Source organism: Quercus lobata, chromosome 3 (genome assembly GCF_001633185.2).
Source record: "Quercus lobata isolate SW786 chromosome 3, ValleyOak3.0 Primary Assembly, whole genome shotgun sequence".
NCBI classification, from domain to species: domain Eukaryota; kingdom Viridiplantae; phylum Streptophyta; class Magnoliopsida; order Fagales; family Fagaceae; genus Quercus; species Quercus lobata.
The window spans coordinates 6,630,602-6,638,989 of NC_044906.1; the positions used below are offsets into that span (position 1 = coordinate 6,630,602).

The window sequence follows — 8,388 nt, forward strand, 5'->3', positions numbered from 1 at the left end:
AAAAAAAAAAGAAAAAAAAAAAGAAAAAAAAAAAGGCAATAGGCATCTAGAATAGCTAGAGAAAATTTTGATTTACCTTTAAACAAAAATCTTCAAGATCCTTTGGGGTTCCATAAAGTTCAATCTGATCAACACATTTTTTTGGCTTTGAATAGGGAATGTATTTATGTTATTCCCATATGGGGTTTGGAACTTCTTCCGTGTACCCACTAGGAACTTGCTTAAACAACGGAATCTGCCAGCCTTCTTGAGACATTGTTGCTCTCATAGTATCTGCAACAGCCATCCCGACAGAACCAGCCTCAGCATTGAATCCATGGCTGTAAAAATCATTCTTAAAATGGGCTTCAGGATTTCAGATTTCATAAGGGCCATCAGTGAAGCCCCCCTTACATTTGCAAATCCATCCCACAAGGATCCTTGGATGTAAACACTTGTACCATCAAAATATTGGCTAGGATCTTTTGACACTGCAAATAAAGCTTCAGAAGATTTACTGATTTCATTGGAGTTTTCGAAATAAGGATGGAGTCTCAAGTCATTTTTCAAAGCTCTGTTGATGTCATCTGGTGGAACTTGTTCATTTTCACCTACCCAAAGAGCAAGACTTGGATGGTTCCTTAGAAGCTTGACATTGTCTCTTGCACATAGCAAGAGAAGATCATGATCCAGGGGACCATTCAGATTTGATACTGGGTCACCATTTCAATGTCTTCAGTACTCCAAAACTCTAGCCACACCTACAAAAATCAAATCAGCCCAATGGACGAAGTTATACTAGAGTAATTTAATACTGAAATAACTTAGAATATTGGAATCCTTAGGTTTGGTTATCCTTCAGCCATATTTAACCCCATAGACAGGCTTGGGTCTTAGGAGAATAAATCGTTCAAAATAATGCAATGCAGAATTCATTCCGATAGGAACATTTTAAAGCTTCAGTTACTAAATAACTAAGTGTACCAAAATTAAAAGCACCAAAGGCTCCTACTGCAATATATCAAACAGCAGACAATGTCAAATAACTTTTTTGAGAAAAACAATGCATAAATAGGTTAATGGCAATTAAAAAATACAACTGAACTCAACAAAGCCGTTATCCTAAGTAATTTAGTTAAATCATTGATAACGGCAATAAAAGATAGAATAAAGAATGAATGCATTCACTAAAATCTAGACGTAGCTTTGAGGAGAAGATATAGAAAATTTGATTAAGACAATTTTTGAAAACAAAAACTGCTGAGCTGACTAGTAAGGAGTCCTTTATTTAAATTTCAAATCATTCGAGAACTAGAGGAGACTACAAATATATTAGGTCTAAGGCAGAGGCAGTCAGAAAAGATAAAATAGACAACTGTCTAACAAAGTGTATAGCCTGAAATAGAGGTCAAGGTCAAATGAAAATGATGGTAGTAATAATCCATGTAGATGACCAGGAAATTAGAAATCAAGAAGTGTTGAGTTGTACCAAAGAAAATAAAGAATTTTCTCACAAGCATAGGCTTGCTCATGTCTTAACTTGTTCTTATAACATCAGTAATGCTTGTTTTAAAATCAACTGTTGACACTTAGAGGAAAGGAAATAAATTTTGCTTGTGACACACTATTGCCATTATGTTAGTACTCTACAGCTGAAGGCAAAAGCTCAGTGGACAATTTAAGTCTAAGAAAATAAATACCCCAATAATTTTTAAAAGCATTATAAAAATCAACAATGCCACAATTTATGGTAACTTTCATAATCGGACTGATTTCAGTGATTAACATATCATCAATTCATATGGTTACAAGAACACCATCATTCTTAGGAAAGAATTGCAGATTATAGTTGTTAGCTTTGTTGGAAGTACATGGTAAAATAATTAAATTTACCATATCCCAATCACTTGAACATTTAGGATAATCGGTAATTTAACATGGTATCTGAGTGGGAGGTTTTGAGTTCGATCCCTACTCCTCCACTCAACCTCTCAATTAAAATCTCATGTGTTGGGCCTCCCCTTATAAACGGGAGTTTGAGCCCACATGTAACAGTACTAGAAATATGTGGTTAAATGATTAAATTTACTATTCCCAATAGCTTAAGCTTTTGGGAGAATATGTAATTTAAAAAGCTTTTATCAATTATAAAACTCTCTACAACACTTTCTTGGCATTCTCAGCATCTTACGCTACAAGCATCCTGTGACAATACCCTCAGTATAAAGCATACAAATTTTGGTGAATCTGAAAACTTTGATGTTCCAGGATTTGTCCCAATTTTAGTAACCCACCAACTTCCCATTGATATACATATAGGGACATCATTCTATCTCAAAAGCTTCATCCAATAGGTTTTGCACCCAACTATATATATCAACTCTTCACTTTCTTTACTTTTTTTAATATTGGACTCAACCCTCACACATGCACTCACAATAGACATCCCCCTCCCATGTGAACCTCTACCACATCCACTTAGCTTCAAATTGCATGTGAGTCTTTAGCAAATCCAGAGTATGCATACAAGAGTTGCATCAAATGCAGCAATAACCAAATTCACACCAACCACATCAAAACCAAGACACTTATTCATAATTTTTTTTTTTATAAATAACACTTGTCCAAAATTTCGAACCTAAAGTTGAACCATAACGCTAATACCAATTTTTTGGGTTGAGAAGTGTCCCTGAGGTCCACCAAGAGCCTATAGAAATATAGAGGTACCTATTGATATATATTGGGGTACCACTCAAACCCAAAAGCTTAAGCCAAATGGTTTAGACCCAACTATGTCCATCAACTTCTCACTTTACTTACTTTTTCTCTCGATGTGGAACTAACCCTTACATGTGCACTAAGAACAGCTGCTGACTTTGGTATGGTTTGTTTTTCATCTTCTTGTTGTGTACGAGAAAGCAAATAGTATTGCCAGTCCTATTTGGTCCGACTTTGTAGCCATAATATTTGTTATTATTAAGAAAGAGCTCCTTGGGTGTATTTGGAGTTTAGTTTTGTGCAACTATTGCAGTCACCTTTGTTAGTAAATTTTTCTCCTCAATGCCCACCTTTGGACATATGTCCAAAGCTGAACCATGTAAGTCTCTATCTCTATGTTCCCTATGTGGTTGTTTGTTCTAAATTTCTATTTCTATTTTCCATACACCCTCTAAATTGATCACACACACACATAGGGGAGAGAGAGAGAGAGAGAGAGAGATCACCAAAGTCCATATATATCACAATAATGATAACATTCTGGCCTCTCAGCCAATCCACCACCCCAACAGCGGATCATATTAAAATTCATATCAGCATGAAACTTGATGTCTGTTTCATAATGTTCCCTTGAAAGACATAGTAACCCATCTGACAATATCCAATTACCACCATGGATAAGCATAGGTTGTCTGTTGACCTTGAACAACCTATAAATCAAAAATTTATAGACTACATATCATAATATCAAAATAAAAACCTATGTGATATGTTCTAGAAGGCATATAAAGCAATACCTTCCACCCGTGGCACTATCAATATGGCTCTCAATTTTTCGGAAGCCAAATAGATGGCTCCAAGCATTAGATTCTCCATATCCCTTTACATCAACAGTAATATGAACATTTTACAAGGAGTGTTTTCCCAAACCATTCGGCCACCATAAGTCAAGATTGTAGAAGAAAAGCTGCAAATTCATTCCATTATAACCTACAACAAAAGTATTGAGAGCCTAAAACTAGATAAAAACGCCCATGGGGATTGGGCTACACCAACTTCCATAGGTCCTTGGTTCGACCTCCTAATGAGAATTGAGGATATTTGAATCCATAATAATCAGATGCTCCAAATGCTCAGTAATCAAAAATTACACATCTCTAGATACCATTCTGGATAATTCAAGGCACGGATAAGTAATTAAGGCTATATTCCTTGGGCGAAGTATGCAATTTTTTAACTTGGGGGAGGAGGGGGTCTTTTATGGCTCCACCTTTCTTTAATGGTAATGTACAATATCAATAACTATCTCTCACATATTAAATTTCTGGTAGATTTTGCTATTGAGGAAGGTTATTACACAAATAAAATAAAATAAAACCTTAATTCAACCTGAGTTGCACTTGTGTCCCTATTTAATTCTGTTGTGTTTCATCCTCTTTGGATACTGAAAGCTAGCTAATTATTGTTACTTGGTCAAGACTTTGTTGATGATGTGATTCTGTGTTTAATTTTGATAAATTTCTCTCTCATTGCCTTTATTTCTTTACACGATTTACTACATGGACATGCAATATTAAATGTGCAAAAGTGCACTGCCTTAGTAAGGATCCCATGTTACAATTCCATAGAATGAGATTGAATAACTGGTACTGTTATGATCAGAGACAGTGGGGGAGGGATCATCATTAATGGATTACTAAATAATTACTAATTTTCTAATTTCTTTTTATTATTTGTGTAATAATCTCCCTCAATCGCAAAATCTACGAGAAATTCAATATGTGAGAGATAGTTACGAAAGTATGAACAATATTATGAAAATATCATTTTCCTTCATTATTTATTTTTTTTAAATGGAAAAAGATTAAGTGTTAGGTACAGTGAATGTGGGTGGGTCTTTTTAGGAAAGTTAGCAAATGTGGCAATTAATAACTCTATATTAATGACATGTTAAGTGGTGTCTTTTTCACACTTAGATCTTATGAAAATCAATTACCATAAAAAGGTGTAACTCTTGTGGAATTACACCAAGTATAACTTGAACACCTCTCTCTCTCTCTCTCTCTCTCTATATATATATACATATATATATATAAAACAAGGTGAACCACCATCACCACAGAAAATTCTATACATCAAATAGATAAGACCTAAGAGCATATTTAATGAGTAGAAACAAAAGCAATCCTTTAGCTGAAAAAAGAAGAACAAGTACTTGAGTAAAAAAGAGAGGGTATACCAAGTGTCAGAAGCATTAGGAGGAATATATTAACACCAAAAGAGACAGGGTTATTAATAATCAGACTTCTATGATAAATATTAAAGGCCACATAAGATGCTAGAATAAGTCGACAAGTCTTCTTCACCCCAATTGGGAAGAAGGATGTAGATAGCTCACATAGCCTAGTTCCTAAACTTTATTTCCAAGCCGGCCTAATCTTGTTTTTAGATTTTCTATGTGGGGGCAATCCAATGGGGGCAAAGACTTAATATAGTGCTAGAGATACTATGATGTTTGCTCTAAATGGTTGGTAACTTCTTAGCAAAAGAAGAGTATCTTAAATTTTGAATTGCTTATGAAAGAGGCAAGTTGAAAGAAGACTATTCTTCTCAAAATTCTCATAAGAATGAATGCTATCACTGACCTCAGGAAATGTATATTGCATATGTGATCCAGTAGGGAATGACAAGTTTTGAGTCTGAAGATGTTGTACTAAACAAATGTTTCCCTCAACTCCCATTGTTACTTGGATATTCAAAGAACACTCCGCAACCCAGGTACTTCTATTTTCTAACTCTGTTGTAGCATGCAAATATGCCCTCTTGTAATTGTCAAAAAACGATGAAACCAAGTGGGGATCAATTATTTTCACTCGCTGCATCAAATAATAAAGCATCAATATCAAAATTATACGATTACAAAATAAATAGAACAATTCTCCCAACAAAACAATAGCATCATTAAATATCGAAATTCTAATTCAGAAAGAATGTTATGACTACGAATAAAAGTTTATAAGGAACTACAGAAGAAATCTATACTACATGTTTCAAAACCATGCATATCGAGAGCTTATGAGGGTACCATTAATCTTACACTAGTGCATTCATTTAACCATTAAATATTGAAATTCTAATTCAGAAAGAATGGCATGACTACAAATAAAAGTTTATAACGAACTACAGACATGCATATCGACAGCTTATGAGGGTACCATTAATCTTACACTTACACTACTGCATTCATTTAAAAGTTCCAAATATCATTAACATGATGGTTTATCACATATCAATTGTTATGGAAGGAAGTTATGCAATACAGCTCACCCTAGTTATTGATACAGACACCTCATCCCATATGCTAGTGTTCCTATCCCTGTAATCATACAAATGTCAAGTACTTAGAAACAGAATTATTTTGCTTTGATATATTCTATGAATATATGGTTCATTCAACTGTCAAGAGAACATATGGATAGGTTACAATAAGAAAAAAACACATTCTTAAATGCAAAAGACACAATAAGAAGTGAATGTCCGTGGAATTTCCCTTCTTTATCATGGGAGGATGCATATAGAAGTTCCGGCATCACATGACTTTCCCTTTCAAAACCCTTTTTTTCAGTAAATAATATATTAAATAGCAGAGGTGCAACCCATTTACAAGGGAAGTATGCAAGACAAACAACAACACTTATTAATGAAAATTACAAAGATCAAGCATCTAATTAGAAATGAAACTGTCCTGAAGCTGATATCCACTCATATAAGGATCTATGAAATGAAAAAAAGCTTGGAATTTTGAAGGATAAAAAATTATCTGTTTTTGATGAATCCACTGTATATTGTATGTCTATATTTTGTTCTTCCAGGTCAAACTCAGTTAACAAGATTTTGTGTCCCTTAAAATTCGTTATCTTTAGAACTTTGTTGGATTGGATGTCAGTTTTGCCTAGTCTATCTTTATGTTCTGTTATTGATTTGATAGACTCATGTACTTTGTATAATTGATTGTACAGTCCCCTATTGTATATTCCATGTATACTTGGGCAACCCTATTTTTCATATCAATAAGAATTGCATTACTTATCAAAAAAAAAAACTACATAAGAATTATTCTTATAGCTGTGACCCATGTTCAACTGAATAATTCTCCACTGTATAACTGATCTCTCAACGATTTATCACACTGACACTGTTCACTAAAAATAAGTTTCAAATATCTGTAGAAACCTGTCTCATTTTGGTTCTGACAGGAAATTTCAAATAATTTCTTATAAATACGCATCTACTGTCTCTCATTTTCCAACAAGAAACTAGAGATAACAATATCATTATGGAAAAAAATTAACCACGATCAAAGGTAACAAATATAGTCACCTTATAGGAGCCATCGAATCCCAACCCAGAACGTATTGTGTTGCAACATCTTTTCCAATCTAGCATGAAGAAAAATTATTGTAAAATTGCATGTATTCCAAGCATATCAAAATTTAGATTTTTACTCCATCACTCCACTTGCATGGTATCCAAAATCATAAATGTAATTCTAGATGATCTGGTGGATGAAAAAGAAAGGCAAGCAAGTTTTGACCATTAGGATGCAGAATATCAGTGACAGCGAGAGAATGCCTCCGAAACATCCCTTTTGGCATGAGCTTTTTGTGCCCATTTTCAGACCATGTTTTGGTTAAAATCTGACCCAATAACAGTGACCAACTACCCAAGTACTGACAAATTACAAGAAAATAGTTCACACAAGGTTGACAGGAAAAAACACTATCAGGTGAAATTTATAAGGAATGCAAACAAAGGAAAATTAAGTTTAACCAATTCAATCCATTAATTTTTTGCATCACTAGAATCCAACCCTTGTAAAATTAATGCCAAATATGGTATAAAAAAAAAATGAACTCTAGGCAATAAAAACACTTACTTAAATACGCAAATTTGAAACCTCAATCTTACAAGCAGACCAGGCTTACGTTGATGAGAGAGAGAGACAGACAGAGAGTGACTGTGTGTGATTCTGTTTGGGTGTCGGTGTATGAGGGTGGGTGTGAGAGAGAAGGGAAAGAAAGTAAGGGTATTTTTGGTAATATAAAAAACAGGAGGTGGGGCCTGGAAAGCCGCGTGGAATGAGTGTCTTTTTTTTTCTTTTTTTCTTTTTTTTAATAACTTGTTGTTGTGTAAAATAAATAAAAAACGAAAATACATTTTTACTCTTTACATTTAGGGCCTAATCTCATTTTAGTTCCTAAATTGAGTTTGTGTCTACTTTAATCCCTTAAAACATAAAATCATTTTCATTTTAGTTTTTACCGTCAACCCACTAACAAAAAAGTCATACATAACAAACGGAGTACACTGTTGACATAATAAATACTAACGTGGCTAATAAAATAATAATAATTTTTTTTATTTGACTCTTACAAAATGATAGGTCATAATTTTAATTAAAAAAATAAAAACAAATACATTTTGATTTTTCAATTTTAATTTAATTGAAAAATAATGAAAATTAAAAAATTAATTTTCAATTTTAAAGATTGGGAAAAAAATTTATAGCAACTTTTCTTAAACTTTCTTAGCAAACAAACACATCACAAAAATTAAATATAGACACAAATTTGAAACCCACAACTTTTCTTAAAAATTAATGTTTCGTTTAGGAGTGTTTCTTCTGGATGA

General features: G+C 33.5%; 1 pseudogene; it reads right to left on the reverse strand.

Annotated features, from left to right (window-relative positions):
• Positions 1–50: 50 nt before the first annotated feature.
• LOC115982329 lies at positions 51–7,755 on the reverse strand (annotated as a pseudogene).
• Between the last annotated feature and the right edge of the window lie 633 nt (positions 7,756–8,388).